Below are 22,239 nucleotides of genomic sequence, written 5' to 3'. Positions count from 1 at the left end.
AAAATAGTGACAAAATTTAAAGATTCCAGTGTCCAGGAAGCCATCGTAAACATTCTTTAGCACATTCCTTTCGCTGAGGGTCCGGAATTCCCATCGTTGTGCCACGGGCACGTCGGGAATCCGGCGATCGCTCAACACACTGTGGTTTAAATACAGCTAAAAAATATTTGAGTGTGTCGTATAAAAGGAAGTTAAATTATCCTTAAAACTGTACATTAAATTTATAATTTGGCAGGACAAGAAGAACTTACGAAAGAAGACATTTGAGCAGCGAATCGGAAAACAGAAAATTTAATGTTATTTTATATGGGAATTTTTTGCTTAACGCACTTCAAATTACAACTAATTAATACGTCTTTAAAATAGAAGGCCAAGCATACTCATATATTACGACATGACAAGTACTTGTTACAAGGGAAATAAAGTAGAATGAATTGTGTAATGATATATTTCTGGGCATTAAAAATCGTTTTGGTTTTATCTTTTTACTGTAATGAAATTTGACTTATTGGTATAAATTAAAGTCATTGACATAAAACGAGACTGAAAGAAACGAAGAATTGACAGAAAACGATATCAAATATCCCATTTCAATCTTAACTTATTAAAACTACGTTAACATAAAAACATTTTTATTCAATTAAAATTTACAGGTGAATGTATTTTAAAATGAAATATTAATAAATGTAATTCTTAAACCTATTTTTATAATTAATTGTGTTATTAAAAAAAATCTTTTTTTTTATTTGGAGATTCATGGAAAGTTCCTCTCTTGTTCAAAACCAGTGTTGAGGAAATGACCGGGAACAGGCTTTATATGAATACCTTTATTTTATATTTATATTAATTGCTTTTTATATACGTAGTTCTTCAAAATAGCTAAATCTGTATCAAAATGTCATTATCTGTCACTTCTATACAATAAATTGTTCCAACTTGATTTTTTAGTTTTTTGCCAATCTTCACAAGGTCAACCATGGCTCGACTACGCTCTGCTAAGAAGAAAAAAACATTTCGATTTAATAAAAAATACTAAGTTCTGTAGATGTTATCTCAGTGCTATAACTTTGAATGATATAATCTTTTGTCTTTTTTTACAAAGAACTAGAATTTACTTATTATGTATGACACATACACCTGAAAGTACGAAAGTAAAACATTATCGCAATACAAACTTTGATACGAAACATTAGATCACTTTCCGAGAAACCAGTTAAATACACTATATAGGGATTGCTTGCTAAGCATTAAAGTTTTATATGAAAATACATAAAGAATAATTATTGGTATCAACCTGGAATCCTATTCTTCTAAAAAATATATTGTCATAAATAGGATGTGTTTGATACAATTTTGTATTATGACATGCTAGGTACAATAAGTGGCCTAGTTTCCTCATAATAGTTACCATAAAACTGCATTTGCTTAATGAAAATTCTTAGTAAAAGCCATAATGTAGAGTGCGCGTCTGTTATCTTAGTGCGGCGCTATCAAAGGGAATCATAATATTATTACAATAATACTCTTCAAGTCTACAATGTAAAGGTTCAAATTTACTTGCCCTTTCGTTTCCAGATGTAGGAACGGTCCTACCCTTTAACCTAATTATCGATAAATGAGTATCGCTTTTAAAATGAGGGGCTTCGGTGCAATTTGCATTTTTGCATTACTTTTATATATGTAGGTCACTTGTATTAAGAGAAATAACAGTAGCATATAATATAAGCATATAACTTCATACTGGTATTAAAGAATATTATTGTTTAAAATAAATATTAACAGTTTTATTTTATTTTATAATTTTTTGTTATTTAGTTAAGCCGAAACATCTAAATTCACTAATATTTCTTAAAATTCAGCCAAGGTTGGAAGGTGCGAATACATCTGAAGTAGGTCGTTAATGTGGGGCGACTCGATTCTGAATCATATGATACATGAAACTGACAAAATGTTCTCTACTTAGAAACAACGCTACATTACTGAAACAGTGTATTATTTGTGTTATTTTAAAGTACATATACATTGGTGGTATAATAAATATATGATAGTAGTATTTCCATTAAAATTAAAATTAATAACAGCAAAAATATATAATAAATTATTTTTTTAGACAAATTATTGCCTTTCATACTCGTATGTCGCTAGCATTAATTAGCATACTCGTAATCATTTGGCGGACACGGGATTACTATAACTTATTACTTTGTACCTTATTTGGTATCCATTCATCTTTATTTGTTTTAAAAACTTAAAAGTTTCGTAAAGTTATATAAAAAAATGCATTTACAATGTTTTTTGGGAAAACTAATACATAAATGTTACGATATATTTTAGTTAAACATTTAAAAGAACAAAAAAATATATAGAGAATACGGCGCTCAAAATGATGAGTTATCGGGCTTATTGTGTCAACTAATTACAACTCCTATTTTGCCTGGTGTAATTATCTCCTTTTATTATACCGTCTAGAAGCACACCTACATAAACATAGAACTCAATAAAATAAATAGTTGTTTTGTAGAAACCGCCTCGATGGTCGCTTGTTTATGTACATTATTTTTAAGTACGGTAATCAAAATTCATTTAACGTATCACCTTTACCTTGGTTTCTTACCTTCTTTGGAAATAGCATTTTCGGTTTTCCCGTGTAAGCGGAATATGATGCCATGTTATCGACTTTCGTAACAACCATAATTTGGTAAAGAGCACTTAATCCGACACGAGCAAACACTAGTTAAAACGAGAAATGTGTGAAGTAAAACGTTTCGAGAATTTTCGGTGATCACGTATTAAAGGTTAAAGTAACTTGTCAGTAACGTTGCGAGATTACAGTCCCTTATAGACTTCGTACAGAGATCACAAAGAAATTTCTTTTCTGTTGATTTTCGTCGCAATAAGCTTTTAAATCCTTGGACGCTTTGTGTCCACGTCAGCGACGTCGCGGCATTTTTTATACGCGCGTTTAGTATTTGTACAATTGTTTTATTCACAAGCAGTTAAATAAATAAATATTCGAGCACTCCTCAAGTTTGCAATCACATTTTAATATCGTCGAGTGTAAGATGCGAACGGCGCATACACCATACCACGCGCAACTCTCTTTCCAAACTGAATTTTTGTCGGCATCAACTGTTGCTTTTATCAATTCAAACGGCGCGTCCCTCCCTCTATGTATATCTCTCGCTTACTCTTAAGATATAGCTAGCCTGAAGAATAGAGATAGCTTAATGAACGCGCCTCGCGCCTTTCGATATAAGTACACCGATAGTGAATTCATATAGCAACATATGTATGAGGCATGTTCTGTATATTGAATGTATTTATATTTACCATAGTTAGAGCCTGTAAAGCAGACGCCAATGTCACGTATTATAATTACATTAACTTAAATGAATTATTGCCCGTTATTGTTTGTAATAGTGTTATTTATTACATTGCTTATTATATAGTATTTCCAAAGGAAACCATATCAAAAACATTCCCTATATATTTAAAGGTCTAATATTTAAAGGTAATAAAATAAAGGGTTCCCTATATATTTAAAGGTCTAATATTTAAAGGTAATGTCTTTTAATAAACAAATAGTTCTAAAATTTAACAATAAGAAGAGCCATAATGAATATTGCTAAACAGCAAAATAAAAAATATACGCCTGACTTTATTTACATACAAGGTGAATCATTATCACAAACATTTGTTGTTCACAACTAAACAAAGAGAATATCAAAATTAGAGTTTTACTAAAAAGGATGAACACCATCAAACAACGGAATCCAATTCGAAACGAATTAAATGTAAGAAAATCAACCGTTACAAATAATTTGCTCGTTCGTTGTGAATAAGGGTAGGTGGTACCTACCAGAAAGGAAAATCAAGATTCATGAGCTGATTCATAAAGAGCGAAGTTGCATTCTTGTTTTTCAACAAAACTTTACTCATGTAGGTATGTCAATGTACTTATGACATTATTCAAAGAATAATGACGATTCAATTAGATTTAACAAAACTAATTTTTTTTAATTTGAAATTTAAATTAGAAAGTGATTATAATAATGAGTTTACGGTAAGGTTAAGTTAGTTTTAGAGCCGAAAACTCAAAAGTTTCTAAGGGCCCGGTTTGACACTTGTGGCTAAAAATTATCCTGCACATAAGTTTCGAATAGATTTTAACGGCAGATAGGTAAAATCGGTGAAATAGGCGCTAAGTAACATTTTGTTAATTTTACAGTAGAGTCGATTGATTATTTTTTAAATTAAATATAAGAATTGAATATGCAAATTATTTTAAAATAAAAGTGTGAAAGAAGTAAAGTAATAAACAATACCCTTTGTTGATGACAAATGTTTACATTAACCAGATTTCTTTTGAAATTATACATATTATGTCATTGATTCTTTTGTTTTTTTTTTTTAGTATCGGGGAATGACCAAATCTGATTGGTCTCGAATTTATTATTGTCTCAAATAATAAATACGTGATTTTATTTCACATTGATTAGGAGCTAATCACCTTTTAGGGTTTTCTTTGTCTATTATTTATCAATATTGTAACAAAAAAAGAAAAATCGAAACCAGTCACGCATTGGCCGATAAAAATTGTGATAAATTAATTATAAGTAAAAGTTCCTACTGCTCAAAATAATAAAACCGAGAACAAAATTTAAATTAATAAATTCACAATATTACAAAGTATTAAATACATGTATGTTTGTACAATTATACATCTCATTCTTTGTTTTAAGTAGTTTTATGTACACCTACATATTTACAATATCATTTTAATTTTCCCTGTATAATTTTTTTTAAAGGTTAATATTAAAAATACATTACTTGCTATGACATCGAATCCAATATCGATATTTTTTTCTTAGAATATTATTCATAGTTTTTACCAGATTAGGGTAAGTAATAAATATGACATCATAAATTTTACTATCTGTAGATACGATAAGTTGCGATAGAACGTTTTCTTTCTAGTTTTCTTTAAAACATAAATAATTGTCATCGTTTACTTTTATTTAGAAGTACTTTTAAAGTAGTAGAACCTATTAACTTTATATCCTGGACTATTAAAATAGAAAGCCAGGAGCTGTGACACATAACTGTCGCGACGCCGCCGTCAACGGTGACTTGCGCCGGCGCCGAAGGGCGAAACTATTTTCAGTAATTTTGACTCAATTCTTGTTTCATAGTACAAAAATATACATATAGTTTTCGTTCTACATTAAGTATATTAATAACCCTTTAAAACAACTTTTCCAGGCTCATGCAGTTCACTCAATTCTGTTATTTTTTAGGATTGTATTATTTTAAAGTTTAGTTTATAACAATAAACCTACATAATTATTAAAACTACTTGATTTATTTTATTAAAGTCTACAAATTTTGTCGTTTTAATAAAAAATAAATAAATAGTGTATACCAATTCTAGTAAATAGAAATAAGATAGTTTGTAAGCATCTCACAACTGCGCAAATACCTCTTGTTCATATGAAAGAAGGCTTAATATTTAAGTGCCTTTAATATTATTCTACTGTTCGCTAGCATATAATTTGGTGGGCAGAGATTCAAGAATTACAATTGTATCAAGGGCTTGTATAAACAATCAGGATCAAGTTTTAGATGCTCTCCTAGTTACGGTAGAGATGCTAACAAGAACATACAATCAAACACGTAACAAACATGTATAAGATACAATTGTCCAAGAGCGACTACAATCCGCGACCATCCAACTTCATAAAACTTTCGGGCCACAAAAACCAGATATGTCAAAGTCGTAAAATGTAGAGTTTAAATTATTCCATTATTCATTGATACTATCTATGAAAATATTAGTTTCGTATTTAACACTTGAATTTAAAGACTTATTTTGTATGTATAACTAATAAACTAAAATCACCACACAATAATTAACATATGAATAGTTAGCACGCATCACCTGTCGGACGACTTTTGTCGAATACTCTATAGAAAATGCATTTCCACGTACACAACATGTCACAGTTTTCTTCAATTTCATATCACAACCGTAAAAAACAGAATCACTATAAACGTGCATGCGATGAACGTACGTCTATATCAATTAATAGTTTACTCAAGTATGCCGCTAAGTAACAAGAAAAAATAAATCCTCACTCGTACTGGAGCTAGATCAGCATAAATCACTAGCACGACCGATATTTTATGCGATGTTGCTAATTGATTGTGTTATGCAGTTTTATAATTGGCACACGATTTTTCCCTTCATAGAACTGCATAAAATCATAACGTCGTCGAATTATTTGGTGATCGTGTTATTTTGAATGAAACGTTTCATAAAAACTTCTGTTGTGTTGTAATAATATTTAGATATACACGATATTATAGAAACGGTAATTTTTATTAAAAAGTAAAAATAAGGTGTTTATTTATTTCAAGCCTAAAACTTGAGTGTATCTTAAAAATGTCCTTTTTACTTAGTCCAGAGTTAAATTTATAATAAAAATATTCATATTACTTATTGATAGAATTTGTTTATATTCAAACTTGTAGGTATCACGCGGTCATTGGCACTTAGTACACTGAACGTTACACCTTTGCGCTTGCGCACCTTTCGACACCAAACAAATTGCTCTCCCAGCAGTTTGCAGGAAAGCACGTAGGCCAATACGAACTACTACTTATTTGTATGTGACGTAGTTAAATTGATCTTTATAAAAAGCTCTACATATAAGGAATGTTTACTTTACATATCGGATATTTTTACCATATTTAAAATAAAAACAAAAAAACCAAAAAGAAACAAATATATCATAGAACTAGTCTATATTTTATTATTTTAATGTCATTATATTTTAATATATTTTAACGTCATTTTTTATTTTATATAAAAACTAAGTATTTATAATTCGTTAAAATGTTACACTCTGTTCCAGGATTTAGATCTGACTCTACATTTTTTAAAATTGATTCTTAGTGAAAATCTAACTGACAGAAAATGTATCCCTGCAATTATAGAATTAGTATTTAACTACAAAATGTATATTTTTTAATTTAAATTTGTACTATGGTAACGTGTGGTTTTAATAACAAAATCAGAATGATGTAACTGATATAAATCTATACAAATAAATAAAATTAGAGTGTCTGTTTGTAATATTAAAATAACCGGTTTTACTAAAAGCATATAGATGTATCATCATTACAGCCTATACAGTCCACTGCTGGACACAGGCCTCCACAAGTTTACTCCAAAAATAACGTGAACTCATATGTTTTGTCCATAGTCACCACGCTGGGCAGGCAGGTTGGTGCCCGCAGGGCTTGCTTTGTCGCACCGAAGACGCTGCTGCCCATCTTCGGCCTGTGTATTTCAAAGCCAGCAGTTGGATGGCTATCCCGCCACTGGTCGGCTTTTTAAGTTCCAAGGTAGTAGCGGAACTGTGTTATCCCTTAGTCGCCTCTTACGACACCCACGGGAAGAGAGGGGGTGGCTATATTCTTTAGTACCATAGCCACACAGTACATATAGATGTATACACGGTACATATACTGAAATAATATTTTTTACAATTTTTGTCTGTCTGTTTGTCTATCGGTCTGTCTGTTTGTTCCAGCTAATCTCTGAAACGACTGGACCTATTTTGACGGGACTTTCACTGGCAGATAGCTGATGTAATAAGGAGTAACTTAGGCTACTTTTATTTTAGAAATTTATTTTATAACTCTGCGAACTGAACAATAACTTTTTGTTAGATTCCACGTGGACGAAGTCGCAGGCACAGCCAGTATACAATAAATTTCGTTGACAAATATCAATACTGACATAAGCGTAGTGCCCTAACAATGTATTTTATATGACTTTATTAATTTTAATAACATTTCCTAATGGATAAACGCTGGCACGGGTAAGGGGACATTCGTGTACTAGGCGTAACTATTGCCTTGTATATGTTAATGAGCCCTTTGATGTTTGGGTCTCTGGTAAATATTTTCTTGCGTACTTGCGTCATATGATGTTAAGAATTTGTAATTATTTATTGAATGTTATTCACATAAACTTTAATTATTTATTATACATCAAAAGCGGTGCCAATTATGTTTGCTTAAGCGTGACTAAGTTGATAATGTTAATGTAATAGAATTGTCCCCTTTCGAGTGTGCTGAAAGAAATCTGTTTTAGAACCCCTCATACTTCTGTTTCGTTGACATATATCTTTTGTTTGTGTATACTTTATTTACAATATATTGTTAAATCAATCTATACAAATAAATAAAATTGGAGTGTCTGTTTGTAATATGAAAGTAACCGCTTTTTACTAAGTGAATATGTATGTATATGCGGTACATACACTAAAATGACTTTTTTTTTATAATTTTTATCTGTCTGTCTGTCTGTCTGTTTGTTCCGGCTAATCTCTGAAACGGCTGGACCTATTTTGACGGGACCGATTTCACTGGCAGATAGCTGATGTAGTAAGGAGTAACTGAGGTTACTTTTATTTTAGAAATGTATTTATTTTATAACTCTGCAAACTCAACAATAACTTTTTTGGTTAATTCCACGTGAACGAAGTCGCGAGCACAGCTAGTAAATTAATAAAATGTTACTAATTGTTTACAATCCTTAAAATATACTAAGTTTAGGCATCCTTTAATGTCCAGAACATTATAAAATATGTTAGGTCTTTAGTCAATGAACCGAAATTCGATACAAAAAGAAAGTAAGCTTTGTTTTTTAGCATTAGGTCGTGTTATGAGGCAAAGTTCACATAGGATCAATAACAATGAAATTTGAACCGAAAGTACCGAGATATTAATTTGTTCTTTAATATTTTAATAACAACATTTAATATTAATATTAGGCTTAAGTTTGTTTTTTTTTTTTGATAATAATGAGTCAGTAGGCAACTTCGAGGCAAGCTTTCATATCAAGTCTATATACTTATTTAAAAAAAAATGAATGGATCAGCGTTTGAGCTACTTTCAATGTTACCTCTAGGCTTAGGTAGACGAAAACATAGTCATGTAAATACGCGTTATCGAAGATTACTCCAAAAGTTGTAATCAGATCTCGATGAAATTTAAACGTGACCACATGATAAACATCGGCTATCGATTAAATTAAAAATATCAAAATCGGTACACTCAATAAAAAGTTATGCGGATTTTTGAGTTTCCCTCGATTTCCCTGGGATCCCATCATCAGATCCTGGTTTCCTTATCATGGTATCACACTTAGGATATTTCATTTCTAACAAAAAAAGAATAATAAATGCGCAACATTTTAAGTTGTCACAACATGCACAAAAGAGATGTAACACTAGTATTATTAAAATATTATATCTACAAATTGAAATACAGATGAGTATAATTAAAAATAGATGTAGTAAGTTAAAAAACAAACATTAAAAGTAAACACAAGAATCATTTATAAGTAATTCATCCCTCAGCAATCCCAAAACAACTTTTTTGAAGGCAATAAAATAAAAAAAATTATCATGTCATCACAATACTGTGTATGATATAATTCTGTATTCTAACGTTTTACAATGTATTACAGATACAATAAATTTAAATAATTAATAACACGTGTTTGAAATAATTTGCTCGTAAGAAACTGCGTGTTTGACGAATAAAGCGGTATCGAATGAAGAAAACAGAAAACCGAATGCAAATCATGTATCGCTGATATTCGTAATTGGATATTTCGTCGAGCCTCCAAGACGTGTGGGAAGCTTTACAAAAAAAAAAAAACTGCTACGTGAGGAAAATGTATAATAAGTTATACCTACATAATACATTAACAATCCTTTTCATAATAACTTTTCTTTGTACCTACCTATTAAATGTGATAGTACTTTTTTATAGTCAATTTGCCTATCGCTATAGTCTGAAAGCGATCTGGACACTTATTAAAAACCACTATATCATCAGTTTCACCTGGTTTAAGCACCCGTGAATTGTTAATAATCAAATTACTTGACATTTGTGGTTTTTCTCTGATCGTAGCGCGATGGATTACAGTTTTTAAGTATCCTTAATAACAGGCAATCTAACACAAAAATTAAGCCAACTTGGTAAATCTCGAGATAAGCGTACAAACAAACAGCTCATGAGCTTCATCATATTAGAACAGATTTATTGTAAAAACGAGGTCTTCCGTTTTCGTCTTACGAATAGTACACATGACATTAACTTGATTATTAATTTACATAGCATAATTTTTAAATAAAGTTTTCATAAAAATTACAAATTTAAATTTTTTGTATTAAAAAAATGCCAAGTGCGAGTCGGACTCGCGCGTCGAAGTTTCCGTACAAACAAAATTATTAAAAATATTTTTATTATATGATGTAACTAAAAATTTATGCTTTTCGCAATTTTCTTTATCTGTGCTATAAGACGTTGCTTCGTACCAAATTTCAAGATTCTGAGTTCAAGGTTCTGGCGGGAAGTACCCTGTAGGTTTTGATTCCCTTGCGAGTGTCGAAAATTTGCACGGCTGTATCTTTTGATTGCGTTGTCTTAGCAGTTTGATTTTTTCACAGCTCCAAGAGACAGTAGACTTGAGTATTTGATATGAAATTCAGCTTAATACCTTCACGTTTTCCTGAGATAAAGGGTCTTGACATACACGTACGTACAAGAGTGATCCTATAAGGGTTCCGGTTTTTTCCTTATGAGGTATTTATTTATTTATTATAATACCCAGGTTTACTACCTGGCTATTTGATCTGAATTTCAGCTTGATACCTCTACGCGTTCCTGAGAAAAAGGATCTTGACAGACAGAGAGACACTAAAGTTATCATATAAGGGTTCCATTTTTTCCTTTTGAGGTACGGAACTCTAAAAAGTGATCCTATAAGGGTTCCGTTTTTTTCCTTTTAAGGTACGGAACCCTAATAAGCAAGGTAAATCTTTTGAAACATAAAATATGACTAAATGAAACTATTATCTACATATTATAAGCTTTATTAGGTGCATGCCGTAAACGCTATTTATTTCGAAATGTAATGAAGATATTACATAAACGAAATACAACTAAAGTATAGAAATAATCTTTAACGTAAAGATTATTAACGAAATGTCTTAAACATCGTAAAATTTTGTTTTATTAGCATACACTATTGATTAAATAATTGAAAGGAATATTCTAGTAGTCTAGCTTCACTGGCTATACATTTTTTGCACTACATTTTCGTCGTGGTTTTGTATTACCTAGTTGATATATAGTAACAATCGTAGAAAGAGTAGAATTAAAGTAGAAGAGTTTGATTTTTAGCATGGAATTGAATAGCCTCTTAAATTTTTATAAGAATGTATGTAGTTTTATATACTGAAAAAAATTAAATAGACATAGTAAGTTATCGACTACAAAGTATACAATTATGATACTTTCGATGGTATTTACTTGATTAAACTCTGATTACTCTGTTTAGCACAACTGAAAGCCATTAAACGCAAGAATTTATTAATTAATAGAATAGTTTAATTTATTATTTTTAATCAGTATAATGTATGTGTGTAATATTTTTAGAAAATAAATTGTGAGCGCTTACTACATGACTATTTGTGAAAGGACGTTTCGAATGACATGTAATAGTTGTGTATGACGTTTTGAAATAAAATCGACGGGCTGGCGAAGTAGTCACAAGTGACTAGTGCACTAAGGTCGCGGTTTCGATACCCGCTTGTTACAAATTTTGTTTAATACACAATTGTTTCAGAATTTGTTTCGTTGTTTTATGTGTTTATCTAGACTTCTGACATATAATAAAATTCTACTGTGGGTCCTTGAATGTGAGGCGTTTTTTTAATATTTATTAAAATAAACGTACAATAGAGCAAACATTATTCTAATAGTACTTAATAGTACTAGAAAATAAAAAGAGTTACAAGATTTAAAATAGGTTTTTCATTACTTTATATAAACTTTTCAGGGACTGATAATTATATCAATGAATTTGGCGTTTCTTCTCGTTAATTTACACTGCGTTTTATCCAACACGTGTTCGCAAGCCCTGCTTTATCTCCAAAGCACGTGTCTATAATGTCAACAATGGGTGGTGTCGGATTTCGCCACAGACAACGCTGAGAATAACCCAACCATTATCAGCGCTAACCTAATGAAATACGATCAACGGCACGATCTATCCTTAATAATATTATTTAAAATAGATGGTAGGTTTTAGTAGGTTAATATTTTATATTGTTCTAATGCAGCCTTTGCCAAAGTGGGCGATAACGCCCCCATGTGGGCGCTGCAGGCCTAAAGGGGTAAGAGATCCAGGGAAAAAGAGGGGTGTTGTAAGAGTTAAATTGAGACCTGAGTGCCGCTGTGTACTACCTGCTACGCTCAGGTCTCAAGTTAACTCTTGAGGGTAATAGTAAAAGTCTCGTTTAGAATGAACGTTTAATCTCCGCTAATATAGCTCGCAATAACTAATTTAATTTGAAGTTATAGTGGTTTTTAATTAGGTGTAAAAATGGAGGCACAAAAAAATAATTTATTCTCAAAGTGGGCAGTAAACAAAATAGTTTGGGAACCCCTGTTCTAATGTATCTCAGAATCAGACATGAGAGAATGAGAAAAGAGAGAGACGAGATGATACCAAAATTTTGTCAAGAAGAAATATACATACTCCTAGATATCTCCTATATAGAGAAAGAGGCCTATGCCCGGCAGTGGGATGTTGATGCTACAAGCTGATTCGTTTAAAAAAGGAACCGGGTCTCAATTTCATTGTATTTATCATGTGTATGTGCTGTGTGGCTACGGCACTAAAGAATTTAGCCACCCCCTCTCTTCCCGTGGGTGTCGTAAGAGGCGACTAAGGGATAACAAGGTTCCACAACCATCTTGGAACTTAAGAAGCCGACCGATGGCGGGATAACCATCCAACTGCTGGCTTTGAAATACACAGGCCGAAGACGGGCAGCAGCGTCTTTGGTGCGACAAAGCCAGTACTGCGGTCACCAACCCGCCTGCCCAGCGTGGTGACTATGGGCAAAACACACGAGTTCACGTTATTTTTGGCGTAAACTTGTGGAGGCCTATGTCCAGCAGTGGACTGCATAGGCTGTAATGTATCATGTGTATTTACCTCATAACTTTTTACCGAGGGAACCAATTTCGATGACTCTTTTTTGAATCGAAAGGTGGTGCTTGCCATGCGGTCTCATTTCAATTTGATTAAGACTTGGTAAGTACTTTTTGAATTATCTCTGACGACGCGTATTTGCTATTATATTAAATCTATTTGTATGACTATATTTCCGTGTCCATAAGTTCTATTTTTGGTCGATGTAATTGAAGTCGTTTTTTTTTTCGTTTGCCAGCAAACACAATTATTTTACATAGAAAGAGAAGATTTCTAATATGTTTGTCAAATTTAAATATAACATATATTGTCGTGAGAACAAAGTATTATTTTGAAAAAGAAAAAAAAGTCGAAAAAAAGGATTACTTGTCAAATCTGCTTAACCTTTACCAAAACGTGGAGTTTGAATAACAAATTAAATCGCTTAAGGTGTCCTTAATGACTCCTCGTATCCATCCAACCGTTTAGCCTACAAAGTTATTAGTACTTATGAATTAATCTCTTGGGAACATACATAAATGATCCATTGTCATCAACATTGAAAGTTTTGTTTGAAATAATCAAATAACATTTCTATGAACCCTGTCCCAAACGAGATGGTAATGAAAACAAAATTAACAATCGTTCTAAATTCCCCTTGTTTATAAAACGAAGGATTAATTATGAAAACAAATTCGTTGTAATACGCTAATCAATAGTGCGAACTGTGTTTATATTTTATTAGAATAGACCTTAATGTTTACTAAACCTAATCCGTCTTCACGAGAACTCTGGCTCAATGTCATAACACATTTCATATTAGGATGAGAAAAGAAAACTGCATTATGCAATGTTATGTAGTGTACCTACTGTGAAAGATAATAGACGTATTGTGAACGTTTTGGCATTGGAATTTTAGCTGTCGTAGGTATACTGTCTAAAGCCTAAATTGTAATAACGTCCCGTCTACAAACACTGACATAGAGAACAATATTTTTAGAAAGATTTCTTTTTAAACGTTGCCGATGTAAAGTTTCAACTAGCGTTCTTGACATTGCTAATCAAATAAGTAAATACTCTTGTGACATATAACTTTCAAGAACCACTTAATTGTTAAGTGCGATTTAATAACAAACATCTTTAAGAAAATATTAAATCCAAAATGTCAAACTATTTATCAGAATAGATATATATGTCATCATGTTAACGAAACGAAAAGTAATATTTGGTGATGAAGTCAAACGAGATAAGCGCGATAATTTCGCATGACATTACGTTAACTTGCGAAATATCGACATGATATCGCAATGATAAACGTCACAATCAGCTCGATAAAAGACGTAACGTTATCAAATTACTCATTCAAAAATAACTTATGTCATATACTTACAAAACTTCGTCATTCACCGATTGTAGCAGATTATACGTATTTACCCGGAACTAAGTAAGGAGAAATGATAACATGATAAATATTGTATAGTGATTGTGTCATAAAAAGTAGATATAAAATAGTCGTGATACTTTTTAGTCAGTGTACAAGATGTAACATTGTGCGCCAATGGAACTTAGCAATCTCGCCGGCAGGACATCCCAATAGAGTCTGTATAAAGTTATTTGTTTAAGTTTAGTGCCTGCCCACGTGCCCTGCGTCAAATTAGAATATTATGGTTTTATTGTGGCTCATTCATTGACCACTTCCAGCCGTTTGACCTCCGTTTAATAGGACACTTGACACCGTCGCAATGTAACTAGTTTAAGTGAGCATTCGGTAATAGTTTGATTTAGTTTAAGAATTTAGAACATCGTGTTGATTTTAAGGATGATCTTGCATAAATAATTTAATAATTGGCCAAATCTTTTATAAATTTAATCTTTCAGGACGCCTAGATCATGACTGTACGAAGTTATTCAATTATGTGTCTTACAAATTACAAATATTACCTAAAGTTACACATGAAATTTGGTAAGAAAAGCTCTTTTACGAAAGCATGATAATAACTTTGTGAATTTTTATCAATGCTATATAATACTATAAAGCTAAAAAGTTTGTTTGTTTAAGCGCGCTAATCTTAGGAACTACTGGTTGATAGAAAAAATCATTATTAATTGGTTAGCCCAAGTTGCGTATTTTAAGTTTCAGCGCCCTGGGCTATTTTAATATAAATCGCTTGACATTTTTTTAACTTATTAAATCGCTTGACATTTTTTTAACTTATTAATTATGTAAAAATCGATTGATTTTTTACCTAGCAAGTATGCTCGACTTGCGCCGCATCTCGAGTCGGCTTGACCCGCCCCTCGCAGAATACCGCCCCAGGCCATAGCCCTTTTGCCCTAGGTATAGCCCATTAACCAGGGAACGCTATAACCTATTTTTCTCTCAAACAAAAGCGGGTGGAAGCGCGGGGCACAGTTAATTATGAATAAAAGAATACGCGTTTCAGTGTTTTTGGAATTTTATGTGATCAAATTATACGCGATATATATTTATTAAAATCAGTAAAATATTTTTATTATTTTTTGATATGATTTACTAGAAATCATCGACAAGACTTCCTTAACTCTCATATTGCTAATTGAACATGTTTTCTAATAAATATTATGAATGAATGTGTAATAACATTACTATTACTCGAAACAATAAACATTGTCTTGTCATGAATGTGATTCATTTTTTTTGGACAAGTATTCCTCGAATTAGGTAAATTTATTTGTAATAAATACTAAAGATATAGAAATAAACTATCTATGCCCGCGATTTCATCCGCCTGTAATTTACATTAAAAAAACGGTTACTTTAATATTACAAACAGACACTCCAATTTTATTTATTTGTATACATAATTATGTACAGATAATAAGCTTCCGCGATCCCGCCGGCGCGGCGTAGCAGACTCAGTACGAAGCAACCTTTCGCAACATCAGAAAATTAATAAATGATATAATCTTGACATTAGAGTATAACACATATAGAGAATAGCATTTTCTAATTTGTAGCTCATATTATCAATCTCATATAAGAAAAAGTTTGCTTAAAACATTTGTTATATTGCTGTATTACAACGTAGTTATTTATTTTATCGAGCGGTACCTAATACTTATGTCTTATATGATAGATAGGTAACATCAATTTCAAGGTACATGCTTGCGTGGGTACTTAAAACTGAATACATGTATTTTCCTTTTGATACTGCAATACTTATTTCGTGTTGATTGAGTCACAATACGGTATAGCCTACATAGAAATGATCACTCACCGTTGTCTTACAGTTTCATACACGATAACACCAACATTGTCACATAGGCAGCAAAGGCAGAATCATAAATGAGTCAACTTTTATGGCTTGAAGACCACAAAAACATTTTTACTTTTTTTGCAGCTAGAGCAGATAAATTTAATTTCGGTCAAAAAAGGTTTAACACCCTTGAAAGAGTTTCATTAACATGTACCGACATTGTTATAATTATGTTCTATTGTAAATATACTTTTATTAGATAAAAAAAATCTGCATTAAAATGGGTAACTCTTTGATGTGAAATCGTCAGATAAATTAATATTTATCTGGCAAGACTCGTACAGCTATTCCTACTTCCTGTTGTTTAACTCAAGGAAGTGCCCATAAAGGGAAAATATAATGAGTGAATTTTTATCTAGGAAGTGATCGGAAAACTATATACATGTATATAATTTTAATAATAATGCAATGAGCCTATAATTAATAATAATAATAATTTTAATTGGTTTTGTATATTACATATTTATTTCTTATTTCTTATTATTTCAAAAATTTACAAGTTGCACATAACTTGTAAATTCATTTCACATCAAAAGTGATCACGAAAATGGTCAGAGGTGCTGTGGGATGCAGACGCTATCGCGACGTGAATGCGGTCAAACATTTCAGATACTCCCGCACTCCTGCTCCTTATTTAAATATAATGAAATTAATTAAAACACATTTAAACGAATGAATTAAAATGAAATCTACACACAAAAAAAAAACAAATTTTAAATGAAGGTTACTGAAAAACTAAAACTTTGTTTCTGTAATAAGTTTTTTTTTTTTATTATAAGGAAGTTAACGAAGTTTCATAAATCTTTTTGCTTAATTTTTATTATATGCGCATATTAAATTGTAACAATAAATATTATTTAAAAATACAATTCATAACAATATAAATCGTTTGATTAAGTCTTATAACAATTCAAATAATATATTTTCTTCGTTTTCATATTATTTTGAAGTTATACTTCTTTTGGCGCGTTAGGGTAAACTGATGAGAGTAAATTTTACGATGCGCGCCATACCGTCAGGAAACTGATAGCTGAAGTTAGCTAGTCTACGAAGAAGAAGTTAGCAACGTGAAGTTAGCTAGCCAGGCAAGTATAACTTCTTACGCTCGTACACAAGTACACACACACTTTTTTTGTCATTATGTATTTATAATATATTTGTGTATTTGTGTAGATGTATTTGTATGTATATGTGTATGTATGAATATATATAATATATACTTATGTTCATGACTGATAGCACTTATTTTGCGCCCCTATCCCCACTAACAATGAATTCTAGTCCTCTGCCCAAAGGTTGCCTGGAAGAAATCGCTGCTTTAGCGATAAGGCCGCCAGCAATGCAAATTTATTTTATTTTTTAACTTAATTAAACTTATGTTACTTTTGTGTTGGTGAGCAAAAAGCGTAAATAAATAAGTAAATATAATTTAAAAAAAGTCACTAAAAAAAGTCTTAAGAAGTTAATGCAATATACGTTATGTTAGACGACACAAAGTCTACGATGTCTTTTTCGTCTACGTTCGGAGAGGATCAACATATTAAGACATCCGCAAATGTTAAGTGGATTCATTGACGGTCTAAATTTGCAGGTTTCCCAACAGGGGAAATTTCCATGCGTAAGTTTTGTGGAGCAGTGTCTCTACTCCTTTTAAGAAAAAAAACTATTGGTAAACCATTTACCTCCAAATATCTTGAAATAATTAGATAGTTATAATATTTACGATAAACTGCTTCACAACAGTTACATGAAATAGCTTAAAAAAAACGCTCGGAATGTTCATTTTTAAATATTCGAGAGCTCTGTAAAACTTTTGACTTACTTAACTGTAATTTTCGTAACGTTAGGTACTACAGAAGTATAAAAGCTGGTGATTAGAGGAGTATTTATATTGGTTTAACTTCTAAGAAAATAAGAAAATGGCTTTTAAAAAATATTTCAATTATTCAAAGATAAGTCCCTAGTTATCACCAAAAAACAGCAGTTTTTAGGGGGACTTTTTATCATCTTATACCAATGCCCGAAAGATAAAATTTGGACCGCTTTTGTGACTCACATTTAGTCAGCACTGCACTAACGCTTATAAGATAACAGTTGAAGTTACTAATCGATTAACAGAATAAGGATGAACCTTTTTTTTAGAAAAATACCTGATTTTTAGTATTAGTTCTGATAAACTGATTGTTACACATACAATACATAATAAAAAGCACTGTTATATACACTATCGTAGAACCTCCTACTTTTCGTTAGTCATCTTTTTGTTTATCGCAATATACCAAACACATTGCCAAAAAGACATATAGCCGCAGTATTAACATTTTATTTACGATACAGCAAGAGCTTGCTTTGAATAACTAAAATATATGAACTACATACAGGCTACTTCCCGTGAACTCAGAAATTTGAAATTTGGTACGAAGCAACGTCTTATAGCACAGATAAAGGAAAAATTGCGTAGAGCATACATTTTTAGTTATATCATATAATCAAAATATTTTTAATAATATTTGTACGGAACCATCGGTGCGCGAGTTCGACTCACACTTGGCCGATTTTTTTCTATATCAGTATCAAATACAACTTTAGATGTTAAGAATTTCTATTCGCATCTGTAAAACCAAAGATATATTTTATCAGTTGAGATAAAATAAGTCCTAAAGGCCTGTTTTTACCTTTGTGGGCCATCCATTAATTACGTCATACGAATTTCAAGGTTTTTTTGATCTTTTTTCCGTCCTTTTTACTGTCGCTGGTCACATTTATAAGAACCTCTGCCCAGTGTGACGTTACATATTTTGCAATTTTACACATCAGATTCGACGTTATTTTTATTTATTCGATAAAATCAACATCGATCAAACATAGGTATGAAAATCTATAAAATATTATCGAAATAAAAGATCGACTCCTAAAACTAGTACAGCGAATGTCAATTCGCCAACAAAGCAAATGAAACTTTAATTTTTTAAATTAATCGTTATAAATAAGTAGGTATGTAGTTCAATTATCGTGTTTTAATACTTAAAAATAGATATATTGTATTTTGAAATGTGATGTAATAAAATTTTGTACTCCTTGTCACACAATATCACACTTCTGAGACCTCCCCTCCCCCTCAATGACGTAATTTATGGAAGGCCCTTGACAATAGAACCTATCAGCAACTTACTCGAAAGATAAATGTTTTCAGGAACTGGTGAAACAAGCCCTATTCTGTTAAATTATACAGCTATATGTCTATTCTCTTCAACTGATAACGTTTATGGCGCACGTTATTAACATTTTTAACCGACTTCCAAAAAAGGAGGAGGTTCTCAATTCGACTGTATTTTTTTTTTTTTTTTTTTTTTTTTTTTTATGTATGTTACATCAGAACTTTTGACCGGGTAGACCGATTTCGACAAATTTTGTTTTAATCGAAAGGTGGTGTGTGCCAATTGGTCCCATTTTAATTTATTTGAGATCTAACTACTACTTTTCGAGTTATATCTAATAATGCGTTTTTACTTGACGCTTTTTTCGTCGACCAACGTTGTATTATACCGCATAACTTTTTACTGGATGTACCGATTTTGATAATTCTTTTTTGTTGGAAAGAGGATATCTCTAGCTTGGTACCATGATAAGGAAACCAGGATCTGATGATGGGATCCCAGAGAAATCGAGGGAAACTCTAGAAAATTCGCAATAACTTTTTACTGAGTGTACCGATTTTGGTAATTTTTAATTTAATCAAAAGCTGATGTTTATCATGTGGTTACATATAAATTTTATCGAGATCTGATAATTACTTTTTGAGTAATCTTTGATAACGCGTAGTTTCTTGACTATTTTTTTGTCGATCTACGTTGTATTACTCTTCGATGTAATTGAAGTCGGTTTTTTTTTTCGTTTGCGAGCAAACACAATTATATAATTATGGATCGTTTTATACAAATAGACGGTTGGTACTAATTTCATAGAAATATATCATCAAAACGTTAAAAAACAAATAGAGGCGTCTAGACTTAATTACGATAAAGTGCATACTTTATTTATCAATTTGATAATAATCTTTAAAATATACAAGCTTCTTATCTACTTCCGTTTCCATCGTAAGCTTTCTAAGAAATTTGATAATAGTGGAATTCGTAAGAATTACATGTAACTCTAGTTTAAAAAAAACAAGGCGCCGAAATGATTCACTCTTTATCAATGAATGATATAATTCATACAATGAATGACGAATATAGTATTACGTTTTGACATGAGTTACATAAAACATTTTTATTATAACACTTGACGATTTAATGACATCATTTATGAGCTTATTTCTACGTTATCGTTAAGTAAACTTTATCAGTATTGTGTTATTTGTCTATTAATTGAATAACTTTGATATCATTTACTTAGTTCCTGATATCCGTATTAAATTATCGTAATCCGTTAATGAAATCAATTTTACAAAATATGACTCATCACGAATTAATTTGTATGTGATATCGATATGATGCGTAAGTTTTGTTTAGCGACATGTTATTGTAAAAACATTACTGTTTATTGTCAATTGTCATACATAGTTACGCGTCTTGGCGGCGCCTGAGTAGCCTAACAAAGAAGACACTGTTTTATGTTTACGCACAAGGTTCGTTTTATTCTTGAATGTCAAGTTAAAATGTTTAGCGTGATAAATGTACTACTTTATCTGGAAACAGGACTTTGGATTTTATACACTAAATATTTCGCACAATTCCACTCGATGTAGATGTGTGTATAAGATGATTTTATTACGATTTATATACAGTTATTCACTCAATAAATATTGTATTAATTTTACTTTTACACGGTGTATTATGAAAAACCTTCAACCAAATTTTAATTATTTAGGATCACGACAGTAAAAACCGCATCTAAGAACAGTTTTTGACTATTTTCAACCATTGCTAAGTTGTATAATGACCAAAAGCATGTAAAATGCTAAAAGAATATTTGTGAATCTAACTACAAAAAGAATTTCCTGGAGTATGATTTTTACTAAGGAATATAATTGTAACTAACTAAAACTATTAAATGAAAAAGTTGTCATTGACATTAATATTATTATTTATTCATATTATTTATTCGATTCATAAAAATAATATTTCATTTCAAACATGAAACAGATTTTTTTACTCGTTGTTGCACGCCTGCACTTTATATGATAGCAAATTTTCTTTCTTGGAAGCTGTTGCATGTCACATTGCATTTGGCATTTTAACAATTTTAATTATACGAAAAGTTTATTGTAATTTGTAAATAATATCAAAATATAATATAATTGATATAATTTTTTTAATTTATTTAATAAACTTAATAAAAGAAACAATTTTCATCAAAGTCGGTTTCGAACAAACCTTTTCAAATAAAAACCCAGTCATGAGCATTTGTCGCACTTTTAAATACTCATTAATAATTTATATGTAAACATTTTTATACGGATAATTCTTTTTTAACAAAGCAGTTCTTTACAGATTGTATCATCATTTCAGCCTATCGCAGTCCACTACTGGACATAGGCCTCTACAAATTCGCGCCAAAAATGGCGTGAAATCATGCAGTTGGATGGTTATCCCGCCATCGGTCGGCTTTTTAAGTTCCAAGGTGATAGTGGAACTATGTTATCCCTTAGTCGCCTCTTACAACACCACAGGAAGAGAGGGGGTGGCTATATTCTTCATTGCCGTAACCACACAGCAAACAGATTGTATATCCTATGCGTAAGTATTTTATAAAAAAACCTTAAATATGGATTGTAAACATATCAAAAGAAAACAAAGAAACGATCTGCAAAACGCGATAAAATATTTTTTATTGGTATGTGAAAATAAATAAATTATATAGTCATTACAAATATTTTCC

The 22,239-nt window shown here is 31.2% G+C and overlaps 1 protein-coding gene and 1 long non-coding RNA gene across 2 annotated transcripts in view; both read right to left on the bottom strand.

Annotated features, from left to right (window-relative positions):
- Nucleotides 1–22,239, bottom strand: part of LOC123653481 (NAD(+) hydrolase sarm1) — an 82,519-nt gene that overhangs the window by 42,641 nt on the left and 17,639 nt on the right. The gene's annotated exons all lie outside the window — the stretch shown is intronic.
- LOC123653488 lies at nt 811–2,868 on the bottom strand. The gene is made up of 2 exons (XR_006743110.1): nt 2,615–2,868; nt 811–995 (listed from the first exon to the last, which is right to left on the bottom strand). It is a non-coding gene; the product is annotated as an uncharacterized LOC123653488 (long non-coding RNA).

The sequence above is a fragment of the Melitaea cinxia genome, chromosome 5 (genome assembly GCF_905220565.1).
Source record: "Melitaea cinxia chromosome 5, ilMelCinx1.1, whole genome shotgun sequence".
Taxonomy (NCBI): domain Eukaryota; kingdom Metazoa; phylum Arthropoda; class Insecta; order Lepidoptera; family Nymphalidae; genus Melitaea; species Melitaea cinxia.
This window is presented reverse-complemented; position numbering and strand designations above follow the sequence as displayed.